Below are 27163 nucleotides of genomic sequence, written 5' to 3'. Positions count from 1 at the left end.
GATTAACACAAAGCTTTTCTTACTGAATCAGCAGACATTTTATTATTCAAAGCATTCTAAAAATGATCACTATTTATTACACACCTCCCTTCTCAGTTTTTGTTCTTTATTATTTCTTAAACTAGCACGATATTTCAAAACAATTATTTTGTTGCAGTTATGGTTTATTGGGGTATCTCTCCCTGATACTTCTGTTTGAGTAACAGTTGGCACAAAATTTTGTACATGTTGGGTCTTCCTTAAAATGCATGAAGATAGTAATGGTATTGTCTAAATTGAACCTCAAAAAAAATGTTTGGCAAGTTATTGGCTACAAAGCCAATATTTCTGAAAGTTTTGACACTAGCTTGGCCAGTGTGAACCCTACTGACTCCCCATTCATTCTTGCATGGAAGTTGATCAATCTTGGGGCAGCTTTCATGATTGTATGAGACTGAGTGAGATAAAATGCAGACTTCAAAGAAAGACCTTGCTAGACAAGGAATACGAGGATTCTGTAACAATAGTGGTTATTGATTATGAATGAAGTAAACTTTTTGGCCTTCTTTACTGCCATTGTCATATGATTTTATGTCTGAATGCACCCCCTGACACAGCCGCATTTTCATGTCAGAGGTGGGAGATGGGACTAATCCTGCTATCGCGACCCCCGCCTCTGTTGCCAGGCTGCAAGGATATGGGACTTTCCCATTGGAAGGCCCCACTTTGTGCTGGAGGCAGGTCTGCTGTTCTTTTCAAGAGATCGCTTATCAGTGCCGGGAACAGCTCTAAGCCTCAGTTGCTGGCACTCAAAAATGCTGATACAGGGGTCCTGGGCTTTCTGTGAGAGGGCCCATCAAAATCGATGCATGCCCAAAATTTGATCCCCCTGCCTTTACCTGCTCCCTTACTGACCTTTCTCAATGTTAACTTGCCGCCAATGCCACCCTTAAGCCTCTGAAACTCCTCTAACTTAATGCAACTGATGACTTGTTCAAGAACAGTTGGTGGAAACTTCTAAAATGAACATCAACTGAAGCTAGGGCATGATTCTAGACTCCCCACACAATTGCTTCCATTCTAATATCTGCCTGAGTAATTCATACATCTTCATATAATATTTTATATTTCTTTAATGTTTATCTTTCTACTATTTCATTTAATGGAGTCATCATGATTTTTGATTCATGCTATACCATACAAAGGATCTTAATTATTATTTTAAAGAGGTTTCCTGGCCTTCTGAGCCGCCATCATGGCCCTTCATGCTGCTGCTCACTTGGTGGGTAACAAAGGGCTTTGAAGCCCACCTGCTCAACAAAAATCCTGCAAGGTCTGACCTTGGGCCTTTCAATAAGCGTGGGTGGGCTTCCTGCCTCCCGCCTTTTCCCGCGACCCACAAAATGGTCGCCGGTGGAAATGGAATTGAGGCTTATGCCCAGACAGCTCGGTGGCCTTTTCTTGGCTTTGTCTCTCCCATTTGCTCCCATTTTGGGACTGCAAAATCCAGCCCTATCTGTCCAACAGGTGCTGCAAGTAATTAAACGAAAAAAAGCATGCAGTATGCTGTACAAGACTCCTTGCTGAGCAAGAGCTGTATAAATGGAAGCAATCGGCTTTTACTGTCACTTTAGCAATGCACTCACATTGCTGGGATCACAACCAGCTGTACTAGAAATAGCTACTTTCTTAAAAAACATCACAGTAAAGTGCATAATCATTGTGGGATTTGCACAAATTTCCCTAATGCTTTATGAGACATCAAGCTGAGAAGGGATCAGATGTGGAATTAATTAAAAAGGCTTCATTCTTTCCACAACAGTTGAATTGGTTTATTTTAATAGAGCTCACATCCGATAAAGGAGCAACGTCGTGTGTTTGGAAAAAATATTTTTTCTTCCTCTGGGCAACTAATGAGAGTTCTACACTGCAACTCGAGGTGGAGCTGCAGAGAATTTCCCATCCTTCTGCCAGAGCTTCATGTTGCAACTGATGACTTGTTCAAGAACAGTTGGTGGAAACTTCTAAAATGAACATCAACTGAAGCTAGGGCGTGATTCTAGACTCCCCACACAATCGCTTCCATTCTCGTATCTGCCTGAGTAATTCATACATCTTCATATAATATTTTATATTTCTTTAATGTTTATCTTTCTACTATTTCATTTTATGGAGTAATCATGGTTTTTGATTCATGCTATACCATACAAAGGATCTTAATTATTATTTTAAAATATCCTAAACCAAAGGATTAAAGCCACTACAGCAGCCAGCGGATGGAGGTGGAAGACAGGTTTGTAGCTAGATGACCAGGTTATGGGGTGTTGCTATTCATATACCATTCAGAGCTGAGAGAAGAGTCAATAGGTTTGTCCAACACTCATTTGGTAGAATTTTCAATCTCAGTAGGGCTGTAAAATGGGCGATATTGGGTCATCGCCCCACCGCACTGCCATCCCGATTTTCCTTTGCACTGAGAACACTCACGGAATGGAATGGAATAAACATTAGGTAGAAATTTAGCTTTTGGGAAGTGTGAGAAGAGCATTGTGATTGACCATGTCAATTCACTCCCTCTGACAGATTCACATTGTATCATCTTCAGCAAAACTGTACAGTCACACACCATTCTTATTTGAGTCTGTTAAAATCAACTAAACTAGTACAGCTGACTCTTCATTTGAAAAAAACAAGAATTTTACCTTCATGATATTGAAGAATTTTCTGAACAAGGACAAGGAAACAGTTCCAAAGTGTTACTGCTCTGTTACACAGTATTTAAATTAATAGAGTTGTACCTGAAGTAGGTTATATGCTTCAAAATTTCCTCCTCCAGGATATCAAAACTGTGACTATTTTTATGAGGCATTGTGTATGAACTGCGCTGTTGTGTTTGGTAGAGTATATTTTCTTAGACTATTTGTACAGCAGTTAACAGTGACCAACTAGTACTTATAATACAAGGAAGCATTATGAAGCGTTATTCAGCATCCCAAAGCAAAGACCAACAGCTGTAGATTTAACACACTGGGCTTGATTTCAATCAGGTCTAGCTGTCCTATATCATCATACCTTACTCTATATTAATGGGGTACGCACATTTTTGACACTGGCTGCTGTTTGCAACTGAGTTACTGGAATTGGTGATCAAGAACTGATTCTAAATTACAAATACAATCTAACAGTATTACTAATAGAACCATTGGTATTTATTATTTTGGCCCATTATGTTTGCGTCTACTCTAGAAATCCAAAACCAAACCTACTGCTCTGCTCTTTCCATTATTGCCCAATATTTTTCTCTGCTTCCAATGCAGAAATTGGCAACTTTATTGGCAGTTTGATTACATATGAATTTAAAGTTGTTGTCTGGTTATGTTTCATCTATGACAGCAGTATCATTGATTGAGCACTTTGGATTATGTCATCCAAGTTTCAAATTCTAAAGAGTTAATGTTTTTTCAGTGTTAACTACCATGAAAATTTCCCTCATTGTGTTAGCATGCACTTTAATTGAGATTTTGTGAGATACTTAGTTACAATTCTACAAATTTAATAATTCCAATAGGCCTCTGATCAATGGCATTAATTGGCCTCTTTGTTGATTTAACATCCATCTGCCACTTGCCTGCCTCAGTTCACGGCACCATATTGGCCCCTAAATCCTGTCCCATAAACCAAAAGGTTGTGTGTTCAAGTTTTCCTCCAGGATTTGAGCAGGGAATTCAGAGTGACACCTTTACAGCACTGAAGGACTGCTGCATTGTCAGCGTTGCTGTCTTTCAGGTGAGCAGTTTGCCTATTCATGCAGATGCAACCACTTAAACAAACACAAGTGAGCTCTCCCAGTATCTGGTCAACACTTATCCCTCAATCAAAATCATCAAAAGCAGGCTAACTAGTCTATGGGATCATGCTGTGCCAGTTAGCTAGCACATTTGTGTGCAAAACAACACTTCAAGAACAATTAATTGGCTGTGAAGTACTTCAGAACACCCTGAGGCCACATAAAGTATAAAAGGTGCAATATATACACAAACCTGTCACTTCTGCTCCAATAATTATAATTCAAATCTCTTGAGAATTATCCACAGAAATGGTAGTCTGCAATGAAGGTTGCTTGCTTATTTAAATAACGCATAATCAGCACTTAAATGTGCCAACTAGGTAGTAACTAAATGTTTCAAAAATTTAAAATATTAAATTTTTCAAAATATTTGTGTGAAATTATATAATCTTGCCATTTTAGGAAGCACAATATCCTGAAGAATTGAGACGAGCTGATACGAAGTATAACACTTAGTCAGCACAACAATTCTCCAGGTAAAATCATGCATGATTTTTTGATGACAACTGTTCAAGAACATTACTCATTCTAGAAGATAACCACCATGGATTCCCGGATGGCTGAGCTGGAAATGGGGAAAAAGAAACTGGGGAACCTTGGAGGAAATTAAATAGATCAGAAAGTTCAAAGATATAGTTGCCAAAAGTGCAGAGTTAGTTGATCCCTGCTGTGTCAGGGTAACAAGTAATGCTCTCAGTGCCCTGGAAATGGAAAAGAAAATTCTCACACTTGGGACAGGGTTTTCATGCAGGCTCAAGTGTGGGTCAAAAGCCCGCACCATGTGGGAAAACGTCACTTATCTGTGCTTTTCCCGGGAGTGGCCAATTAAATAGCAAGATGGCAGGCTCGTCTTCCAATGGTGAGCAGAGTTGTCGATGCTTGAAGGCCTATGGGAGGCCCTTCAGCTTGGAAGCAGCAGCAAGATGCCATGGCAAGTAAGTGAGGGAAAAATCGCTCCAAGATGGAGGCACCGTCTCGCCAGCCTTTTCAAATTTAAAATAAAAAACTGATGCAGCATCCAGCATGGAGGGCCCCTAAGCCTTCAGGCAGCTAAACTGTCTTTCACCTCCTGGGAGACCTGGAGGCTGACTGGAAAATTCCAGTCGGCCTCCAACAATAGGCCTCAGTAGGCCTTTGATTAGTTCAATGCCAGCCACTTGCACGCAGGTAGCCTTGTTGACCCTAATTGTGCCTCTGGGAAAATGCCCCGGGGCAATGGGGATGGAGCTGCGAAGTAGCATGTCTGCCAGCATCCACCCATCTCTGTGCTCATGCTTGATGAGACCTAAAATTCCTGCTCCTGATCTGCCCCATGGGACTGGCTGTAAATTCAGTCTCTGTGGATGTGGAATCAAAATAGGATCACACTCAGCTGTGATGCACCTATAGCAGAATACACAGCAGGCATTCATGGCTGAGACTCATAATTTCCAAAATTTTCTGCATCAGTTGCCAGTGGCCAACATTTGCACCATTTTGCATTTTGTTTGACAATAGGTACTGCCTTAGACTGATAAGGTACAATCTAAATGCACGATTTGAATTAGAGATTATTTAATTGATTAATTCAGTGGGCCTCGCAATCATTAGAGACAACTGTAGTTACTGATGGAATACTTGTTTGGGGTGTGATGTTTTTGTACCATGCAATAAAACAGCTGTTGAATTTAAACCTATGAAACCTTCCCTTGTGCCCATATCAGGAATGAAACTATTCTATTCGAAAACAAATTCAGAATGGGTGCCATGAGCTGGGCACTGTTGTCTTCATATTTCTTTACTGAGATATAGATCAAGGGCTCACCACCAGAGTATCATCAACTTAACAGTCTTTGGAGTGTCGCAGGAAGGAAATCCTGATATAAAAATGTTAACTGTGCCATTTCCTGGTAGTTTTGCTGTTTGTTCCAATTTTCCTGAAAGGTATGGACTCTTGCTACAAGCCCTTGGTAATTTGCCAAAGGGCCATTCTTCTGTATGAGCTTTGACAGTGAGTGCCTTACTCTGAAGCTCAATCTTATTTTCACCAGCTTTTCCCTGGATAGCAATCTGAAATGGAAGTAATGGCTGATTTCCACAGCCCACCCCTCACCTCCCCGTGCCCCCAAACTACCAGTTCTATTGCCCTGACTGCTGCATCAACTATGATCAACTAATTCAACACCAACTAAGAACTGAAGTGGGAACCTTCTGCATTTTATTGTTTTTATGTGCAGTTTGTATGTAAGTAGAATATTGACTGCACTGGAAGGCAACAATATTGAACCCCAAATAACTGTCAAAATTTGCTTGTTAAACCTGATGCTAATTTTTTAAAAATCCATTCAGCTGTTTTGTTCAGGTTGCAGATTGTGCTTTGTGAGATTGGTTTGCATAGATCATAATCGACCATGAAGCAACATCACTCACTGAAAGTTATTACTCAATGCAAATGAAAATGCTGCAAATGAAAATTTGACAAGTAAAGCTAACAGAAAATAAAATTGTAACTAGAATGGGAAACAAAAGCCACTTCAGAAAGGAAAACTAATTGGTAATAGCTTCTGTACTGGTCTTGCGCATCTTCCAATTGCCAACTGAAAGCTGCCTTCAAAGTCTCCTGAGAATATGCTGCACACCCACTCTGTGAGCTGTGGGTATTGGGTGGCCATAACAGAGGAACTGAGACTTTAAATATCCCCTCCCCTTCACAAAAAACATGTGAATTAATAACCTGGTTTGAGCTTTGACTCAATTTGGAGGACTCTCACTTTTGATTTAGTTAAGAGAGTCCAAGGCCTTAAAGAACTTCAGCACACAAAAGCAGCTCACATTCTAGTGTAGCACTGAAAGTGCTGCATTCTCAGAGATGCTTCTTCAGACAAGATGGTAAACGGAGACACTATCTGCCTATTCTGCTGGTTAGGTGGTTATTGTTTGCAAAATAGAGAGTTCTGGTGTCCTGCTTAATGCCTTTTCTTCAGCCAACATGTCAGTCTTGGCTCAGTAGTAAATCATTCACCTCAGAATCAGGAGTTGCGGGTTAGCCCCACTCCAGAGACTTCAGCACAGCATCCAGACTAAGGCCTGAATTTTCGCAGAGTTGTGGATACTCTGCAACATATCCAAAATGGTGGACAGACCTAGGATTTGGAATTCCGGCCCCCATATCCAACAGAAAACATTTTCATTTGGGGGGGGGGGGGGGGGGGGGGTGGAGTGGAGAACAGGCATGGGGTGTAACTTCCACATGTGGGAATTCCAAATTCAGTAGGGCCATTTGAACTGTGTGGCCAGGATTTTCCCCTCGGCGATTTGGGGGCGGGGCCTGGTTGCCGAGGAGAAAATGACACGGGATGACGTCGGAAGGAATCCCCCGACATCATCCTGGTCCATTTAAATTTTTAGGAAGGCGGGCGGACAGCAAAATCAGCTGTCCACCCGCCGACCTGTCAATGGCCAATTGAGGCCATTAACAGGCTAATTAAAATAATTAAAGACCTGCCCGTCCAACCTTAAGGCTGGCGGGCAGGCCAAGAGCCCCAGCAGGCTCCAGATTATTGATGAAACTTCATCAACTGGCGGGATGAAGTTTCATGTCCATATTTTAAAAAATTAATAAAGTTTATATGGTCTTTATTAACATGTCCCATCTTGTGTGACATTGTCACATGAGGGGGACATGTTAATAATTTTTGTATTTTTAAAGCTTTTCGGACTGTTAATGGTCTCCCTGAGACAGCACTTTGTCTCAGGGAGAAGTGTGCTCTTTCGCGCACATGCGCAAAAGAGCGCACTTTGACAGCTGGGGATTCCCTCCCCTCCCGCACAAGAAGTGCATAGCACTTCCCGTCGGGGATGCTGCTGGGCGGGCCTTAATTGGCCCGCCCACTCAAAATGGCGGTGGGCTAAGTTTCAGTGGCGGGGGTAGGCTGCCCACCCGCCGCCAAGCCGGTGGGGCCCGCCCGCCATCCAAGGGCAAGATTCTGCCCTGTGTTAAGTTCAAACAAACCCCATTTTCACTACAGCAAGGGCCTTATCCCTCAGTGTGTGAATAACCAATGTTTAGAGTAGATGTAAACACTCTTAAAGGCTGGATAAGGTATCTAAAGCTATGTTATTTAAACGCTCTTCCCTTTAAAAAATGAAACCAAAACTGCCTGCCTGTGTCTGAGTTGAAAAAAAACTCATCTAGCAGTTTCAATAGTTGTTTGTTGACATAACCCTAATTGCTATTACTACAGCATTATTAATGTTTGAATGCTTTGCATAAGCTATCATTAGCACAGTTGTGGGGGGGGGGGAATGACTGTACCTTCACAGTTTGATTGACAGCTCAAAGAAGTTATTACAGGATTAACTGTCATTCATTTGGTCTTATGAATAGAAATGTTTGTTATTATAAGGAATAAGTATTAAAGAGATTTAGATGCATAGAATGGCCTTCCATGAATTAAAGTTTTTATAGTGTACCCTGTAATAAATATTTAAAGCTTTATTTTATTTCATCTCAGCATGGTTCCTGAATCCATCCATGGTGGATACTAGGTGAGCTTACATGGAAGGTATAAGGGCACAGGGTGGCGGGTGGGGCGGCATGAATTGACACTAAGTCAGTATAGGGGCTATAAGGGGCCGTGAGGATTGGTGGGAATCCGGAGTTGTCATGAGCTGGTGAGCTGGCACGAAATTGGCAGAAGGGCTATAAGGGGCTATGGGGATGGCTGGGGGCGCATGGGTTGGCATGGAAGGTATGAGAGGCCATTGGGGGTGAGTGGGGGGCATAGTTTGGCTGGGTGGTCAAGGGGAGTGGGGGGGGGGTGTTGGCAGCTGAAGAGGTGTGAGGGACGAAGCTAGAGGGCCTAGACAATAAGAAAACAACTGGGACAAAATTCCAGAGAACTGAGGTTGGCCTTTTTGAACAGTCTGCTTCAGCACTCAGCAGTCCCTGTGGCCGCGTCTGACCTGTGTCCAGGGCCACTGGGCCCAAGTCCATGCCTCACCCACTCCTCCAGCATGAAGATCCTGCCATTCAGGCCACTTTTTCCTGAGGCCGGTGTATCAAACTGAGAGATTTCCTAGTTCTGCACACCCACTTCGGGATAGCGAAACCAGGCCTAAGATTACTTTTGCAGTGCTGAGGGAGGGCTGTATGAGTCATTCAGATACAGGTTACCTTAAATTTCTCAGGTCTCCATCCTAGTTTATTTAAATAGACTTCCTGCTCAAAATAACATGAAAAAGATCATAAAAGCAAATACTGCAGATGCTGGAGGTCTGAAATAAAAAGATAAAGTGTTGGAAAAACTCAGCAGGCCTGGCAGCATCTGTGGAGAGAGAAACAGAGTTAATGGCCTGGATTTTCAACCTCCAGCTGGATAGAGGGAATTGGGAAAACCCTTGCTCTGCCTGCCCACCTTGGGAGAAAGTGCCCACAAAGGTAGGATCTTTATTGCCGGGGGCTGGGTGCAGGATGCAGCCGGCCAACTGATCCAGGAGGAAGTGCGGAGATACCCACAGAGGCTGCTGGTTGCGGAGGTGGGCTGTTTAAAAGGCCCGCCTCATTGCTGAGGGACTTTGTCCCAAAAGAAAACGCCCTCCAGCCCTCACCCCTCACACCCCCTTCACCTTACAATCACACCCCATGCCCCATCCATGTCACCTCATGCCCCCTGTGCCAGGCTCTGGCACTTACATGCCTATTGACCCACTGTACACTTTCTTGAACCAATGGACATCACTTTATAAAGTGGAATGTATAAAAATAAGTTTTGAAAAAATGTCCTCCATTGAAGAAGTGTTCTCATATGAAGAAAAAGGTCTGCAGTGAAAGCTGATCAAAGTGTCAATCAACCAGGCCCTTTGAAATCTCAAAAACCACAAACTACAAGCACTTAATTCTATTTGCTTATGTCAACAAACATAGTGAAACTGTCTGCAGAGATCAGAGGGCCTAAGCTGGCAATCAAATAATGTTTACGCTACGAGCATTGGTTCTAGAAAGTGTATAGTGGGTCAATAGGCATGGAAGTGCCAGGGCTTGGCATGAGGGGGAGATAGGGGTGGGTGGAAGGGCCCAGCCAGGCATGAGGCCATGAGGGGACATAGGGGGTGGGTGGACGGGGAGAGCTTGGCATGGGGGCATGTGGGGGCATGGAGAGAGGTTGGAGGTAATGTCACTTGGCATAGGGGACATGACGGGGACCTTTTGAACTTACCTTTTGAAAGGTCCCTCCATGCACACTAAGGTTCACAACTCCTCTAAGGTGGGCAGTGACAAAGTGGTATTGTCACTGGACTAGTACTCCAGATACCCAGGGTAATACTCTTGGGACCTGCGTTCGAATCCCACCACGGCAGATGGCGAAACTTGCATTCAATAAAAAATCTGGAATTAAAAGCCTAATGATGACCATGAAACCATTGTCGATTGCCGTAAAAACCCATCTGTTTCACTGGAAGGAATTCTGCCTACATGTGGTTGACTCTTAAATGCTCTCTGAAATGGCCTAGCAAGCCGCTCAGGCCTCAAGGGGTGGGCAATAAATGCTGGCCCAGCTAGCAACACCCACGTCCCATGAATGAATAAAAAAAAAAGAACCTCGACTCTTTAAAACCTGGCCCAACTCCATGACAATTGCGAAGGAGTAAGAGATGCCTATCTCTGCAATGGAGCCAGCCTGCTCAGGAGTGCTGAATGCGGGCTTCTGACAGGAAGCAGCCTGCACCCTTTAAAGGCACTCCCAAAAATCAGACAGCCCAGGAATTGTGTCAGGAATTCTAGAATTGTGACTCGTCCGCCATTTTAAAAGGCTGCTGAATCAACCCGACTCAGTGAAAACCTGGCCCAATGTTTCCAGTCCAGTATGACCCTTCAAAGAAGTCATATTAGACTCAAAACGTTAACTCTATTTCTCTCTCTACAGATGCTGCCAGACCTGCTGATTTTTCCACCATTTCTGTTTTTAACTTATGAAGAAGATCATGTTGGTCTTAGTATGTCATGAAAGTATAATAATTTTCATAATATTTTTCTGGTTTATTGTGAAGTAAGTTTATGGGAGTAAGTATAGTTAGGTCTGTCCGTGTGTGATTTAATTCTAATTGGAGTCAAGTAGACTGCAAGTTTAACTCAACAAGAGAAGCTGGGTGCTTGACATGCTATTGAGTAAACATGGATGCTGCCTTAGCATGTAAGGTGTGAAGGGAATTTGCATTTTTAGGTAAATGAAGGGATATTTGGATTTCAAAGTGATCCCAGCCTGTTTACAACTTGCCAGATAAGCAAGGCTAAGGAATGTGCTTATTTTTCCCAAAGGGTTTCTGGCAATATTGGTACCATGGAAGTTTTTATTTTATGAGAAAGATACGGTTTCAAAGGCACATGGAACAATAGAATTTACATATTACAAAGAAACATATATAAAGGAGAATGAAAGGTTATGTGTCAGATAAAGGCCATGTAAGATCTAACAGGAGTGTGTGAAATAGCCTTAATGGCTATTTACTTCCTCAGGCTGTTACCTTATATTCCTAAATTTCTGCTTGTATGCCTCAGGAACCAACTTATATGCACTAAAAAAGCTTTTTCTACTGCCTCATAATCCACCAACACTTTTTCTGACAGTGAAGCATAAACCTCATGAGCTCTACCCACTAACCTAGACTGTAAAAGTAATGTCCAGTTTTCTTGTGGCCATTTCATCTGTTTAGCTATCTTCTCAAGTGAAATAAAGAATGCCTCTACATCCCTTTCTACAAACTTCAGAAGAGCTTGCACAAATTTAACCATCTCCCCACTGTGTTTTAGGCTGAAGGCTTTTCCAACATCAGAGCCTTCCAGCATTTGTACATAAGTCTGCTGTCTACCAAAACTGAAGCTGAAAAAAAGCCATTTGGAATTCCACTGTCCAGGATATTGTGTTAATTTGCTGGATCTGTTTAAAATCTAAAATCTATTTTTGGATGGTTGCCTTAAAAGGGTTGTAACTGGGGGTCAGATTAATTAGGAATTTTAGGAGTATTATAGTAGTAATTGTAGTCTTACGTACATGCTTGACATCTGTTATTTTGTTAATAAATATTTTAATTTGTTTTTAAAAAAACCTCTAATGGTCTTGGTGGACTTATTACTTCTGAATTCAGTACACACATCTCATAACAAATACAAATTGCAAAACTATTGTGATAGCACAACCAGGTTTCCCTTGTGGATTTGGTTTGCCTGGCACATATCATCTTTCAAGTCATAACAAATTGGGGTTTTTTGTGGGATGTTTGAAATTCCTTGATTGGTTTGGAGTTGGTGAATCTTAAGGTTACGAGTCCGAGTAGCACATTGAATTCAGGAGTTGATGTGAGGGATTTTTAAAGTGGTGAGACTGCAAAAATGGCTGTATCCATGGCTAAAACTTTTAAACTCTGATTGGGTTACAAAAAGTATCTAAGGGTAAGTTAACAGAATTGGTGGATAAGTTGCAGGTGAAGTTACTTGTAGGGGCAAAGAAAGCAGATATAGTTGAAGTGATAGCACAGAATTTGAAGTTGGAAGTGATACCTGACACTAGTGAGACACAGTTGGAAGTAGTGAGACTTCAGTTACAAATGAAGAAGCTTGCATTTGAACAAGCAATGGAAATGAAAAAACTTGAACTAGAGGCAACAGAAAATGAAAGAGAAAAAGAGAGAATATTTCAAAGAGAAATAGCAATGCGAAAACCTGACCTCCAGAGGGGAAAGTTAGCAATGGAGGAGAGGGAGAAGGAAAGGGAAAGAGAATACCAGCTTAAAAATCTGGACTTTAAAAAAGGGACCTCATACGCTAAGCAAGGCTCTGATGTTGGAAAAGCCTTCAGCCTAAAACACAGTGGGGAGATGGTTAAATTTGTGCAAGCTCTTCTGAAGTTTGTAGAAAGGGATGTAGAGGCATTCTTTATTTCACTTGAGAAGATAGTTAAACAGATGAAATGGCCACAAGAAAACTGGACATTACTTTTACAGTCTAGGTTAGTGGGTAGAACTCATGAGGTTTATGCTTCACTGTCAGAAAAAGTGTTGGTGGATTATGAGGCAGTAGAAAAAGCTTTTTTAGTGCATATAAGTTGGTTCCTGAGGCATACAAGCAGAAATTTAGGAATATAAGGTAACAGCCTGAGAAAGTAAAACAAAGTAATTTTGACCGGTGAATATGGGCATTAAAAGTGGAGAGAACATATGCAGCTCTTAGAGAAATAATTCTTTGGGAAGAATTTAAAGATTCAATTCTCTCAGTAGTGAGAACTCATTGGAGAAACAGAGGGTTAAAACGGCAAGACAAGCAGCAGAGAGAGCTGATGATTATGAGTTAGTTCATAGATCTAAACCTTTCTTTCGTCAGCCTTTTAAATCAGAGAAGGATAGAAAGTGGGAAGGTGAAAGTAGGTAATCAGGGAAGAGAATGAGTAGGTGGGAGTTCCCAGGAAGTTTTTTCTCAGAATAAAAGGAAGGTGCTGAGGGTACAAGTGACGCTCAAAAATTGAGGTGTTTTCATTGTAATAAAGTTGGACAAACGAAGTCCATGTGTTGGAAATTACAGAGAAAACCTGTTACAATAATCGGAATGCAAAAATGTTCTGGAAGTAAAAGTGCTGTTGGTTATGAGGTCCAGGCACAGGAAAAACCGGTGGATTGTGTACAGAAAAAACAGTGGTTTGTGTACAGGTAAAATAAGAAGAATTAGTGATAGGTAAAGAAGTAGGAACGTGTTCACAATTTATCCAAGGGAGTTCTGAGGAGCAGGTTTCAGAAATGTTTAAAGATTTTGTATGTGAAGGGGAAGTCTTTCCATGTGAACAGGGTGCAGCAGATAAAAATAGGCAATCCTCAATGTTATGAGATAATGATATTTGTTGTTGAGGGGGAATATTGCAGGAACAGGTGATAATAAATGGGGTTCATGGGAATGCTAAACCTATTCCATTAAAAGGTAAATTTAAAGAGTAAGTGTAAAACAAGTAAGTTGATTGTTGGAGTAATGGAAAAATTGCCCATTGCAGGAGTTCTATTTATTTTAGGTAATGATATAGCTGGGTCACAGATGTGGGTGATGCCTACAGTAGTAGTTGAGCAGCCTGTGGAGGTGCATTCAACAGAAGTGTTAGAGAAAGAATATCCTGGATTTTTTCCAGATAGTGTAGTAATGGGATCACAAGCTCACAGGTTGAAACAGGAAGAAGAGGAAGTTACAAGGCTGAGGAAAGGTGTTGAAGTTCAATTAGCTGATACTGTATTTGATAAGATTGTTCAGGAAGAGAGAATGGAAGAGAATGCAGCTGAAGTGTTTAGCTCAAGGCAGTTGGTAGAGTTACAGCAAAAAGATCCACGAATAAAGCAGTTATATCAGACAGCTTATTCAGAAACAGGGGCAGAATATACTCAAAAGAATGTTATTGCAAGTGGCGACTGTATCAAGTTTCAGCAGTTGAAAAATGAATGAAAGTGCATCAGATTGTTATACCATCTGGATATAGAAATGAGATACTAAGAATAGCTCATGAAATTCTAATAGGGGGCATTTAGGAATTAGAAAGACACAGGCAAAAATACAAAAACATTTTTATTGGCCTGGATTGCACAGAGGTGTAGTCATGCTCTGTACAACCTGTCACGCATGTCAGGGAAACCACAAGCAGTGATTAAGCCGGCACCTTTAATTCCCATTCAAGCATTTGACGAACCTTTTACTAGGGTCTTGATTGATTGTGTAGGACCCCTCCCTAAGACTAAAAGTGGAAATCAGTGCTTGCTGACAACAATGGATGCGTCTACAAGGTTTCCGGAAGCGATACCTTTGCAAAATGTTAAGCAAAGAGAATTGTGGAAGAGTTGACTAAATGTTTTTTTAGAGGATATGGTTTACCAAAAGAAATACAATCAGATCAGGATTCAAATAGCATGTCACAGCTATTTATGGAAGTAATGAACGGTTTGGGGATAAAACAGTTTAAGTCAACAGTTTACCATCCTGAATCACAAGGGGCTTTTGAAAATATGGCATCAAACTTTAAAAACTATGATGAGGGCTTATAGTCAAGACTATCCATAGGATTGGGTTGGGGAATTCCATCTGTGTTATTTGTATTATGGGTGCTCCTAATGCATCAACTGGATTTAGTCCTTTTGAATTAGTCTATGGTCATGAGATAAGGGGACCACTAAAGTTAATTCATGAGAAATTGGTGGGTCAAAATTCAGAAACTACTGTCCTGGATTATGTATCAAACTTCAGAGAAAGATTGAACAAAGCACCTGAGTTAACGAGGGAACATTTAAAGATATCACAGCAAGTGATGGAAGTGAAGGCAGATAGGAGAGCTACAGCTTGTAGTTTTTTGCTAGGGAAAAAATGTTAGTTTTGTTACCTGTGCTGGGTGAATCGTTAAAGGCAAGGTTTAGTGGGCCTTACAGGATTGAAAAGAAACTGAGTGAATTAAATTATTTAATAAATACTCCAGATAGAAGAGGGTGTGCCATGTAATTATGCTTAAAAAGTACTTTGACAGGGAGGAGGAACAAAGGGAGGTATTAGTGGTGGTAGATAAGGAGAAAGATATAGAAATGAAGGATTCTGAAATTAATTTCCTTCTAATAAAATTGGATAATAAGAGGGTACATAAAAATTTAAATGTAATATTGAGTTACCTTCCAGACAAGTGTCAAAGTGATTTGGAAAAGCTATTGCAGTCACACAAAGCTATGTGTGGGAATAAGCTGGGGAGGACAAAGTTAGCTATACATGATGTGAGTATAGGAGATTCATTTTCAATAAGGCAACATCCTTACAGATTAATACAGCAAAGTTATCACAATTACAGAAAGAAATTGAATTTGTGCTTCAAAATGATATCATTGAGTCTAGTTGCAGTATTGTGATGGTACTGAAACCAGATGGGACACAAAGACTGTGTGTGACTATCGAAAGGTGAATGCAGTGACAAAAGCAGATTCACATCCTATACCATAATTGGAAGATTACATTGAGAAAATAGGACAAAATTTATCACAAAGATTGACTTGCTGAGAGGATGTTGGTAAGTACCGTTATCAGACAGAGCAAAGGAGGTATCGGCTTTTGTGATGCCAGTTGGACTATATCAGTTTAAAGTCATGCCATTTGGTATGAAAAATGCACATCAACTTTTCAAAGGCTGACAAACAAAGTAATTACAGGGCTGAGCAGTTGTACTGTTTATATTGACGACTTGATAGTTTTCAGTCAAGTGTGGGAAGAGCATTAACACCATCTGGAAAAATTATTTAATCAACTACAAGAAGCTAATTTGGTGATGAACTTGGCTAAAAATGAATTTGCAAAAGCGCAAATTACATATTTAGGCCATAATATTGGACATGGTAGGGTGGCTCCGAGAGATGTGAAAGTCAAAGCCATCATGGATTTCCCCATGTTTACAACAAAATGACAAGTTTTGAGATTTCTGGGCACGAGTGGGTTTTACTAAAGACTTATTCCAAATTGTAGCAGTGTGGTTGCTCCTTTGTTTGAACTATTAAAAAGAAACAAGAAGTTTCAATGGACACAGGAGTGTCAGAAGGCATATGACAGTTCAAAAACTGTATTGACTATGACACCAGTTTTAGCAGTACCCAATTATGCCAAGCAATTTAAGTTGGCCAATGGCGCAAGTGATGTGAGCATTGAGGTTATACTGTTGCAAGAAGATAAAACTGGAATTGAGAAACCGATAGGGTATTTTTCACGAAAGCTGAACATATAAAAGAGAAAATATTCAATGATCGAAAAGGAGACTCTGGGTCTGGTGTTAGTGTTACAGCATTTTGAGGTTTATGTTGTAAATAATTCGCCAGAAACAATTATTTATACAGACCACAGTCCTTCAAAATTTCTGGACAGATTTTGAGACCGAAATGCAAGGCTGTTCCAATGGAGTTTATTACTAATACCATTTAATTTACAGATTATACATGCGGCTGGACGAAAAAAAATCTAATTGCAGATGCATTGTCGAGAGTTTAAAGCTCAAGGGGAAATTGGACATTTAAAACCTGTACACTGACCGGAAATGACCTCTGTTGATACACAGGATTTTTATATATATTGTTATGTTAATGCATGCATCTGGTAATGTAATAGTGTGCGTATATAGGTAAGTATAGTAGATAGTGTAAGATGGGTTAAGGAAATGAAGCCGTCTTTTTAAATTATGACGGTTCATTTTTCCATAAGGATGGAGGTGTCATGAAAGTATAATAATTTTCATAATATTTTTCTGGTTTATTGTGAAGTAGGTTTATGGGGGTAAGTATAGTTGGGTCTGTCCGTGTATGATTTAATTATAATTGGAGTCAAGTAAACTGCAAGTTTAACTCATCAAAAGAAGCTTGGTGGTTGACATGCTAATGAGTAAACATGGATCGCTGGCTCAGCATGTAAGGTGTGAAGGGAATTTGCATTTTTTGATAAATGAAGGGATATTTGGATTTCAAAGCAATCCCAGTCTGTTTACAACTAGCCAGATAAGCAAACCTAGGGAATGTGTTTATTTTTCCCAAAGGTAACTGGTAATGTTTGCTCTATGGGAGTTTTTATGTTATGAGGAAGATACAGTTTCAAAGAACAATAGAATTTACATATTATAAAGCAAGAATCATATAAAAGGGAGAATGAAAGGTTATGTGTCAGATGAAGGCCATCTAAGATGTCACAGGAGCGTGTGAAATAGCCTTAACAAAGCCTCCAGCATTTGTCTGCCGTCTGCCAAAACTGGAGCTGGAGAAAAGCCATTTGGAATTCCACTGTCCAGGATATTGTGTTAACTTGCTAGATCTGTTTAAAACCTAAAACCTATTTTTGGACAGTTGCCTTAACGATGGTGTCACTGGGAGTCAGGTTAATTAGGAATTTTAGGAGCTATTATAGTAGTAATTGTAGTCTTATGTATGTGCTTAACATCTGTTATTTTGTTAATAAGTATTTAAATTTATTTTTTTAAATCTCTAAAGGTCTTGGTGGACTTATTACACCTGAATTCAGTGCACACATCTTGTAATAAATACAAATTACAAAACCGTTGTGATAGTGTGATTAAGTTTTCCTCATGGATTTGGTCCACCTGGCACACATCATCTGGCATGTCATAACAAGTCACAAAATTGATGATAACATGTTTTGAAACTAAGCTTAACATTATATGTCAATTAAAATATATTGTCACAGGGAATGTTCAGAAGTGTAAAATTAATTGTTTGGAGATGTAGTACTATTTCCTATATAATAGTCATCTAATGCCCACACTTTTCAGCAGAGGTGACTGGATAGTGAACTGAAGTACTAAATCTGGATGGCCTTTTGCCCTTCAGTATTTAATATTTCAAGTATGGCATCTTTGACTGAAGTATCAGCCTATTTTATGTATTGAAGCTGAACTTAAACTTATAACCTTTCAAGACAGGGCTGAAAGTGATACCAAGTGAGCCAAGTTGACATTATATCACAGAATTGTTATAGTGCAGGATGAGGCCATTTGGCCCATTGTGTCTGCACTGGCTCTTAGAATGAGCAATTCACTTAGTGATGTAACGGCTCTTTCCCATGCCTGGTCCAAGTCTCAGGGAACCCCGGCCGTCCATAGTTAAATTCCAAAAGTAGTAGAATAATGAGGCTCGCAGCCACAATATAGTACTTAAAATGCCAAATTGGCTCCTTGTAGTGGGTTGACCACACAGCCAGTTTTCCATCAACTGTTACAACTGGAAATGGCAGGATTGGTGTTGGGATTCTGATTTTTAAGACTTTTAACCTCCACCCTATCCAAATCCACCTGTTTTTTTGCAGTTAAAGCTCCCCCATGTATGTATGTATATACGTGAAAAGTTAAGTACCAAGGGAAACCACATTTAAAACCTGAAATTACGTCAGAATGGGCAATTATTAAACTGTGCAAATAAATACATTTAGCCTGGATTACTGTTGAATTGAGAATGGCCTGTCCTCTTTAAGCCAAATTTCCATAAATATGGGCTCCATTTCAGGGGGGGTGGTGGTGGTTGTGGTGGTGGTGTGGTGTGTGTGTGTGTGTGGGCTTAAAATTGATGAAAGCTGACACACCTGCAAGAAGCTCATCCCACAGCCATAATGTGCTGCCGGTGGGCAAAACAAGCAGAGAGTGAGACTTCAGTCCCTCTGTGGGAGGAAGTTCCACCCTTGAGAACTGCCAGCCAATCTGGCTGGCCGGCAGGTCGAGCAATCCCAGCAGCACCAGAACTCAGTAGTGGGCGCTGCTGAGAGCCCAAGCAGTCCCCGGGATCTGGGACACAGATTTCAGAGTGAGATGGGGAGTGATCACAGAGCCCAAGGAGGGGGGTGGGTTTTGGAGCCCAGATGGGGGGAAACAAAGGTGAGTGGTATCTCACGGCAGGAGGGGGGAATCCCAGATGAGCACAGGACATAGCCCTCTTCCTTCCCGCTCTTTAAGCAGCTTCCTTAAAAAACCAGACTGCCCACTCCCGCCCTCCTGCCCACATCAACCATATTATGGCATGGGCAGCATATTATTCTGGTCAATTGGCTTGATAACAAGCTAAATTGAACATTAACCAGCAATTTAAAAATGGTGCCGAAATCGACAGCCTGCCCACCTACTGTAGGGGACAGCTCGGGAGTAATCGAGAAGGTTGCTACCTCTCATATTTTACATGCCCCCTCCACTGAAAATACCCCCTCTAGGGGGCCGTAAAATCCAGCCCTATTTTACATATCCTTCTATACATTCCTTATTGGTGGTTAAGAAAGTAAAGGGTAGTTACAAATTACTCATGGTTATGTAGCTGATCTTCGGATCAAGATATGGGTTTATGAGGCCTGTTGTACACGCCTGTCGTATGGCTGTAAAACATGGATGACTTACAGCTATCAAGAAAGGAAGCTCAACAACTTTCATCTTCACTGTTGGCGGCGCAACTGATTGTCTCATGGAAGGACAAAATGACAAATGTGGCAGCCCCCTCAAAGGCAAAGCTCCCAACTATCTTGGCACTCATCAAACAGAGGCGGCTTCGCTGGCTCAAGCACACTCACAGGGTAGGAGATGGGTGCATACCCAAGGATCTTCTGTATGATGAGATAGCTAGAGCCAGGCGATCAGTAGGAAGCCCAAAGCTCCATCTCAAGGAAGCTTGTAAGTGTGACATTAAGGCCTTTAACTTCAATTTTTGCAACTGGGAGGCAATAGCTATAACAGAGGAAAATGGCGACATCACCTTAGCTGACATGGCCACCATGATGATCAGTGGCTACAGCAGCATGGCAACAGGCACCAACACTTCAAACAACAACCCACAACGATGCCTGATAATCACTTCATGTGCGGTACTCTTGGCAGAACCTGCCTCTCACAAATTGGTCTTTTCTGTACATCATATGAAGCTACCCTATTCCCAAAAGATTTGATTTGTGGCATGTCCATCATCTTATGTCAATGGAAGTATGCTGATGGTGGCAATGTGGCTGATCATTGGTATCAGAGAATATACATATATGCTGGGTCGGTGGGGACACAGGTGGAACAACGTTCAGCTTCATGGCAATAATGCAATAATGCATCTGTTCTATCCTTGGTCATGTGATGGGATAGGTGGCCTCACACAAAAACCCTGGATCCACTTGGTCTGTGAAACACACCTCAGGATACTGATAATTTCTAACTGACTGAACGATCTGACATGAGTAACTGAAATGTCCATTTGTAATTGCATTTTCAAAACAACTGTTGAGTTTTAAGTTATAGGATGTGATTTTAATATTTAGGCTCTAGGACTGTATACCTAAGGTCTGATTTTCACGAAGGAGATGGGAAGCATGGGTCGAGAAAGTTCCCAGATCCGCAAACCGATTCCTTTAAGGAGGCCCACCCACCCTACTTTAGTTCGGTGAGGTGGGGATGGGATGGAGTTGGGCCAACCTCCTCCAGCGGCAGGCTTGAGGTGCCAGAGGAGGGCGGATGACGAGGCCAGCCGGCTAGAAGGTCCACCATCATTTACTGGGATATCAGCCCAGTTATAATCTTGACTGTCAAACCCTCTATCCCTCTCCGCACCCACCCCACCCACCCTCCATCCCTCCTTCATGCCCCTCATACTTCCATTCCCCCTCATACTCACCAGACTCCTTTATAATGCCTATGCCTCCTCCATGACCCCCATGCAGCCTCCATAGTCACTCACCCAGCATCCACTATGGACAGAACTCATGTAATAGCAATGGAAAGTCTTTGAAATGGACATGAAAAAAAATTAAACTTCTAACAATCTAATAGAGCCATCACTCAAACACACTTCCTATTGTTAAAGAAACTGCAGAGCCACTGGAAAAAAGTTGAATCCCCTCAAGTTGTCATTTAGTTGTAAAAACAAATGCCTATTCAGAAATTACATTGAAAGCAGATAATCCTTTAATAACCTCTTAAAACTGTCAGTCAAACTGTGTACACAACCTACTGCTGAGATAACTAGTTGATTAGCTTTTGAAACTCATCCAAGCATTTAAAATGGAGGGGCCAAAACAGGCTATTACAGATCTAGACAAAGGAGTCTATTGAAACTGAAGGAACATTTAAAAAAAAATTTCAAAGCAAATGGCCGGCTAATCAAAGACTTCCAAGAGCAAGTAGCTGCTTATTTCTCCATTCCCCAACTGGAACTAGGATTACCTGTGGTTCACGACTTCTCTGAAGTGCCATCAACCACATCTCTTAACAGAATAGCCCGACTCCATCAAAATTGTGGGGGGGAGGGGTTTGAACTGGTTAACTCTGCTGTAAGACCGCTGCGAGCAGGCTGGCTGCCTGCACCCTTAGCCCATGCTGGCCAAAATTGCCAGAAATGGGAATAGGGGCAGTAATCTGGGAAACGGGCTTCACCTGCCATCTTTAAAGGTCTCCTGCCTCAGCGAAAATGTGGGTTTGGACTTCTGCCCATCAGAGGCTAGCAGCACATCATGCTACCAGTGCCAGTGAGAGCGGTGTATGCTGGCAGCATTGCACCTACCTGAGGTCCAGGATCGCAGAAGTACTCTAGGCCACAGGTGATTGAAGGCGGGATGGGGATTGTCAGGTAGGGGGCAGGGGTGCCTGAGGCAAGGGAGGTGGGTGGCTTTCAGTGGCCATCAAATCCTCCTGTCCAATGCCAGGTCTGTCAATCAACACAGTGTTCCTGGCTTTAAAGGATCCCCTGGGAGGTTGCTAGAAAACCAAACAGGGTTCACTAGGTGGGCTTTCCGAGGGCACAGGAGACTCATGCAATCTCCAGTTAATCCCTGAGTCACCACTGAATTGTGGTGGGCTCAGAGATGATGGCTGTCAACTGATTCATTAACGAGCCAGCGACCGAGAGTCCTGTGTCACTCCCTTCTGCCCTCTGTCCAAATTGGGAGAGGTTTTCCTGCTGCCAGGACTGTATTGGGCTCCTCCCATGACTAAGTTGGCCTAGCCATCACGGTTCCCACTGCGACAGGCTGCAGAAAATCTGGCTCCATATCTAACCTTTATGATGGCTCAGAAACAATAAAATAGTCAGATCCTGAGAGAGGAAAATGCAGCCTCCTTTCAGTTGCCACGACATTGCTTATACACTGATCACAAGTCCATGTTCTTAGCTAATGTGAAAGGACTATGCCAGACCTACAAAACGCTGGTTTTGAAATGAAGTGGGCATCGCAGCTGAGTCCAATCCTGTTCTCTCCTAGTATTCACACAAGTTTAAGCCAACAGGGGTCATTGGTTGGTGATCGGGAATGGAAACCAAGGCTACATATCCAATCCTACCTGAAAAGTTTGACATCATTTGTGTTCAACAGCATTCATGTGCACTCATTTGATACCACTTGCGCTCAAAAACAATCACTTAGCTATCATTTAACATCAATGGTACTCAAAGGCAATAATTTAGCTATCATTGGATATCAATTGCACTCAAAAGCAATCATTTAGCCATTATTTGACATCAATTGCACTCAAAACCAATCATTTAGCTATCATTTAACATTGCCAGTAATGTAACTGACATCAATGTCATCAAAGCCCCAAATCACAGTGCTCAAACATTTGCGATTAGCAACATCACTTGAGCATTCGGACACTAAAAGCGATCATACAGTTATTTTCCATATTTCTGAATTTCAATAGCTTCAAACATCATTAAACTGAGCTAACAGCAGACCCTGCTTTGGTGAGGTAGTTTTATGTTTTACTTTATAGCCTATAACTCTTGCAGCACAACCCTGACCCCTGAGATGCACACCCACTCCACTCTCAGGTTGCAGCAGTTCTCTCACCATCAACACCCCACCCCCAGAGCAATTTTATTCCCCACCACCCCGCCGACCAATCTTCTCCCTCGACAGCCCTCCACGAACAATTTTCACCCACTCCTCCAAAACCCCCACCTAGGAGCGATTTTCTTCTACACACACCCCCACTCCCCCAAACTTTCCAGAGTCAAACTTTTCAGATAAGGTGAGCAAACATAAAGCAGTATTAGATCATATAATCAAAAGCTTAGTCAAAGAAGTTAAAGATTCAGGGAAAATCACGGACTACTTTCCCCACAGTGCAGGCTTCTGGCCCTTATTTAACACTGATGTCGGGGTCCTGAAGCCTGTCAGGGATCACTGCATCTACAGTGTCAGGGCTCACTGCATCTACAATGTCGGGGCTCACTGCATCTACAGCGTCAGGGCTCACTGCATCTACAGCGTCAGGGCTCACGGCATCTACAGCGTCAGGGCTCACGGCATCTACAGCGTCAGGGCTCACGGCATCTACAGCGTCAGGGCTCACGGCATCTACAGCGTCAGGGCTCACGGCATCTACAGCGTCAGGGCTCACGGCATCTACAGCGTCAGGGCTCGCTGCATCTACAGCGTCAGGGCTCGCTGCATCTACAGCGTCAGGGCTCGCTGCATCTACAACGTCAGGGCTCACTGCATCTACAGCGTCAGGGCTCACTGCATCTACAGCGTCAGGGCTCACTGCATCTACAGCGTCAGGGCTCACTGCATCTACAGCGTCATTGCTCACTGCATCTACAGCGTCAGGGCTCACTGCATCTACAGCGTCAGGGCTCACTGCATCTACAGCGTCAGGGCTCACTGCATCTACAGCGTCAGGGCTCACTGCATCTACAGCGTCAGGGCTCACTGCATCTACAGCGTCAGGGCTCACTGCATCTACAGCGTCAGGGCTCACTGCATCTACAGCGTCAGGGCTCGCTGCATCTACAGCGTCACGGCTCACGGCATCTACAGCGTCACGGCTCACGGCATCTACAGCGTCACGGCTCACGGCATCTACAGCGTCACGGCTCACGGCATCTACAGCGTCACGGCTCACGGCATCTACAGCGTCAGGGCTCACTGCATCTACAGCGTCAGGGCTCGCTGCATCTACAGCGTCAGGGCTCACTGCATCTACAGCGTCAGGGCTCACTGCATCTACAGCGTCAGGGTTCACGGCATCTACAGCGTCAGGGCTCACGGCATCTACAGCGTCAGGGCTCACGGCATCTACAGTGTCAGGGCTCGCTGCATCTACAGTGTCGGGGCTTGCTGCATCTACAGCGTCAGGGCTCGCTGCATCTACAGTGTCAGGGCTCGCTGCATCTACAGTGTCAGGGCTCACTGCATCTACAGCGTCAGGGCTCACTGCATCTACAGTGTCAGGGCTCGCTGCATCTACAGTGTCAGGGCTTGCTGCATCTACAGTGTCAGGGCTTGCTGCATCTACAGCGTCAGGGATCACTGCATCTACAGCGTCAGGGCTCACTGCATCTGCAATGTCAGGGCTCGCTGCATCTACAGTGTCAGGGCTCATTGCATTTACAGTGTCAGGGCTCACTGCATCTACAGTGTCAGGGCTCACTGCATCTACAGTGTCAGGGCTCGCTGCATCTACAGCATCAGGGCTCACTGCATGTACAGTGTCAGGGCTCGTTGCATCTACAGTGTCAGGGATCACTGCATCTACAGTGTCAGGGATCACTGCATCTGCAATGTCAGGGCCCAGTGCAACTACAATGCTGGGGCTCATTACGCCTACGGTGTCGGGGATCACTGCGTCTAAAGTGTCAGGGATCACTGCATCTACAATGTCAGTGCTCACTGCATCTACAGCGTCAGGGCTCACTGCATCTACAGCGTCATTGCTCACTGCATCTACAGCGTCAGGGCTCACTGCACCTACAGCGTCAGGGCTCACTGCATCTACAGCGTCAGGGCTCACTGCATCTACAGCGTCAGGGCTCACTGCATCTACAGCGTCAGGGCTCACTGCATCTACAGCGTCAGGGCTCACTGCATCTACAGCGTCAGGGCTCACTGCATCTACAGCGTCACGGCTCACGGCATCTACAGTGTCAGGGCTCGCTGCATCTACAGTGTCGGGGCTTGCTGCATCTGCAGCGTCAGGGCTCGCTGCATCTACAGTGTCAGGGCTCGCTGCATCTACAGTGTCAGGGCTCACTGCATCTACAGCGTCAGGGCTCACTGCATCTACAGTGTCAGGGCTCGCTGCATCTACAGTGTCAGGGCTTGCTGCATCTACAGTGTCAGGGCTTGCTGCATCTACAGCGTCAGGGATCACTGCATCTACAGCGTCAGGGCTCACTGCATCTGCAATGTCAGGGCTCGCTGCATCTACAGTGTCAGGGCTCACTGCATCTACAGTGTCAGGGCTCGTTGCATCTACAGTGTCAGGGATCACTGCATCTACAGTGTCAGGGATCACTGCATCTGCAATGTCAGGGCCCAGTGCAACTACAATGCTGGGGCTCATTACGTCTACGGTGTCGGGGATCACTGCGTCTAAAGTGTCAGTGCTCACTGCATCTACAGTGTCAGGGATTGCTGCATCTACAGTGTCAGGGCTCGCTGCATCTACAGTGTCAGGGATCGCTGCATCTACAATGTCAGGGCCCAGTGCATCTACAGTGCCAGGGATCACTGCATCTACAATGCCGGGGCTCATTGCGTCTACGGTGTCGGGGCTCGCTGCATCTACAGTGTCGGGGCTCGCTGCATCTACAGTGTCAGGGATCACTGCATCTACAGTGTCAGGGCTTGCTGCATCTACAGTGTCAGGGCTCGCTGCATCTACGGTGTCGGGGCTCGCTGCATCTACGGTGTCGGGGCTCACTGCATCTACAGTTTCAGGGATCACTGCATCTGCACTGTAAGGGTTCACTGCATCTACAGTGTCAGGGCCCAGTGCATCTACAATGTCAGGGATCACCACATCTACACTGTCAGGGATCACTGCATCTGCACTGTAAGGGTTCACTGCATCTACACTGTCAGGAATCACTGCATCTACAGTGTCAGGGCTCGCTGGATCTACAGTGTCAGGGTTCGCTGCATCTACACTGTCAGGGCCCAGTGCATCTACAGTGCCAGGGCTCACTGCATCTCACTCTCATTCAGAACTGCATATTTAAGCCAGTAATCTACCTCGCATTTATTCTTTTCTGATAAGATTTGATTTCTGTTTCACTTATTTCCAGTTCTAACTGTTAATACTTCGTAATCAGCACAGCTCATGCAAATGGTGTTTAAACTACAGTAGAAACTAAACTTGTTCCTGAAGCCTCTGAACATTCTTCACTTACTCTGCTGTCAATGAATATTATTTGATTTTAAATTTGTACTGTAGTTAGGACACTGTATACATAAGTTAAGCTCTTTCAATTATTACATATCAAATGGGATTTACATTTGAATTAACACATTGTGTATTTGTACAGAGTGAATACCCAATTTACCGGATTAGAAAAATGAAAGGAATGGGACCGAAAGAATTTAGAAAATAATGTGATCATAAACAGGGTAAGTACCTCGTACTGGGGAAATTTCTATTTCCAGGATAATACTTCTAATATTTCTATATTTTATCATCCCCCAGCTTTCTTATCTCATCTCCAGGAGGTGGAATGATTCTGTAGACATTCAGCATCCTCTCCTACCTCATCAAAATGGCTAATTTTGTGTCAAATGTCCGTTTGTCTTGGGGGCCATACCAGCTGAGTCCAACCTTAGTTTCAGTGAAATTCTACACATGCTCTTTCCAGTGGGAGTTGCTGAACCATGATCAGAAGCAGGAATACTGGTGTTTATATTTCCTATCTAGCCTAGTGGAGCTGCAGCTATCGTAATGGTACTATGACGGAGATCGGCTAAATCATTTGAGAAAAATTACTGAACCTGTGGCTTTACTGAACCTTACAGAAAATGTTACCCTCTCAGCCAACAAAAAGAATGAATTCAGCCACGCAATGTTGCTTTTTCAGTTAATAACT

The 27163-nt window shown here is 43.1% G+C and overlaps 1 protein-coding gene across 3 annotated transcripts in view; it reads right to left on the bottom strand.

Annotated features, from left to right (window-relative positions):
- The window catches only part of bcas1 (brain enriched myelin associated protein 1), a 169306-nt gene that overhangs the window by 65113 nt on the left and 77030 nt on the right, over positions 1 to 27163 (bottom strand). The window lies entirely within an intron of this gene.

This window comes from Cetorhinus maximus, chromosome 13 (genome assembly GCF_964194155.1).
Source record: "Cetorhinus maximus chromosome 13, sCetMax3.hap1.1, whole genome shotgun sequence".
Classification (NCBI taxonomy): domain Eukaryota; kingdom Metazoa; phylum Chordata; class Chondrichthyes; order Lamniformes; family Cetorhinidae; genus Cetorhinus; species Cetorhinus maximus.
This window is presented reverse-complemented; position numbering and strand designations above follow the sequence as displayed.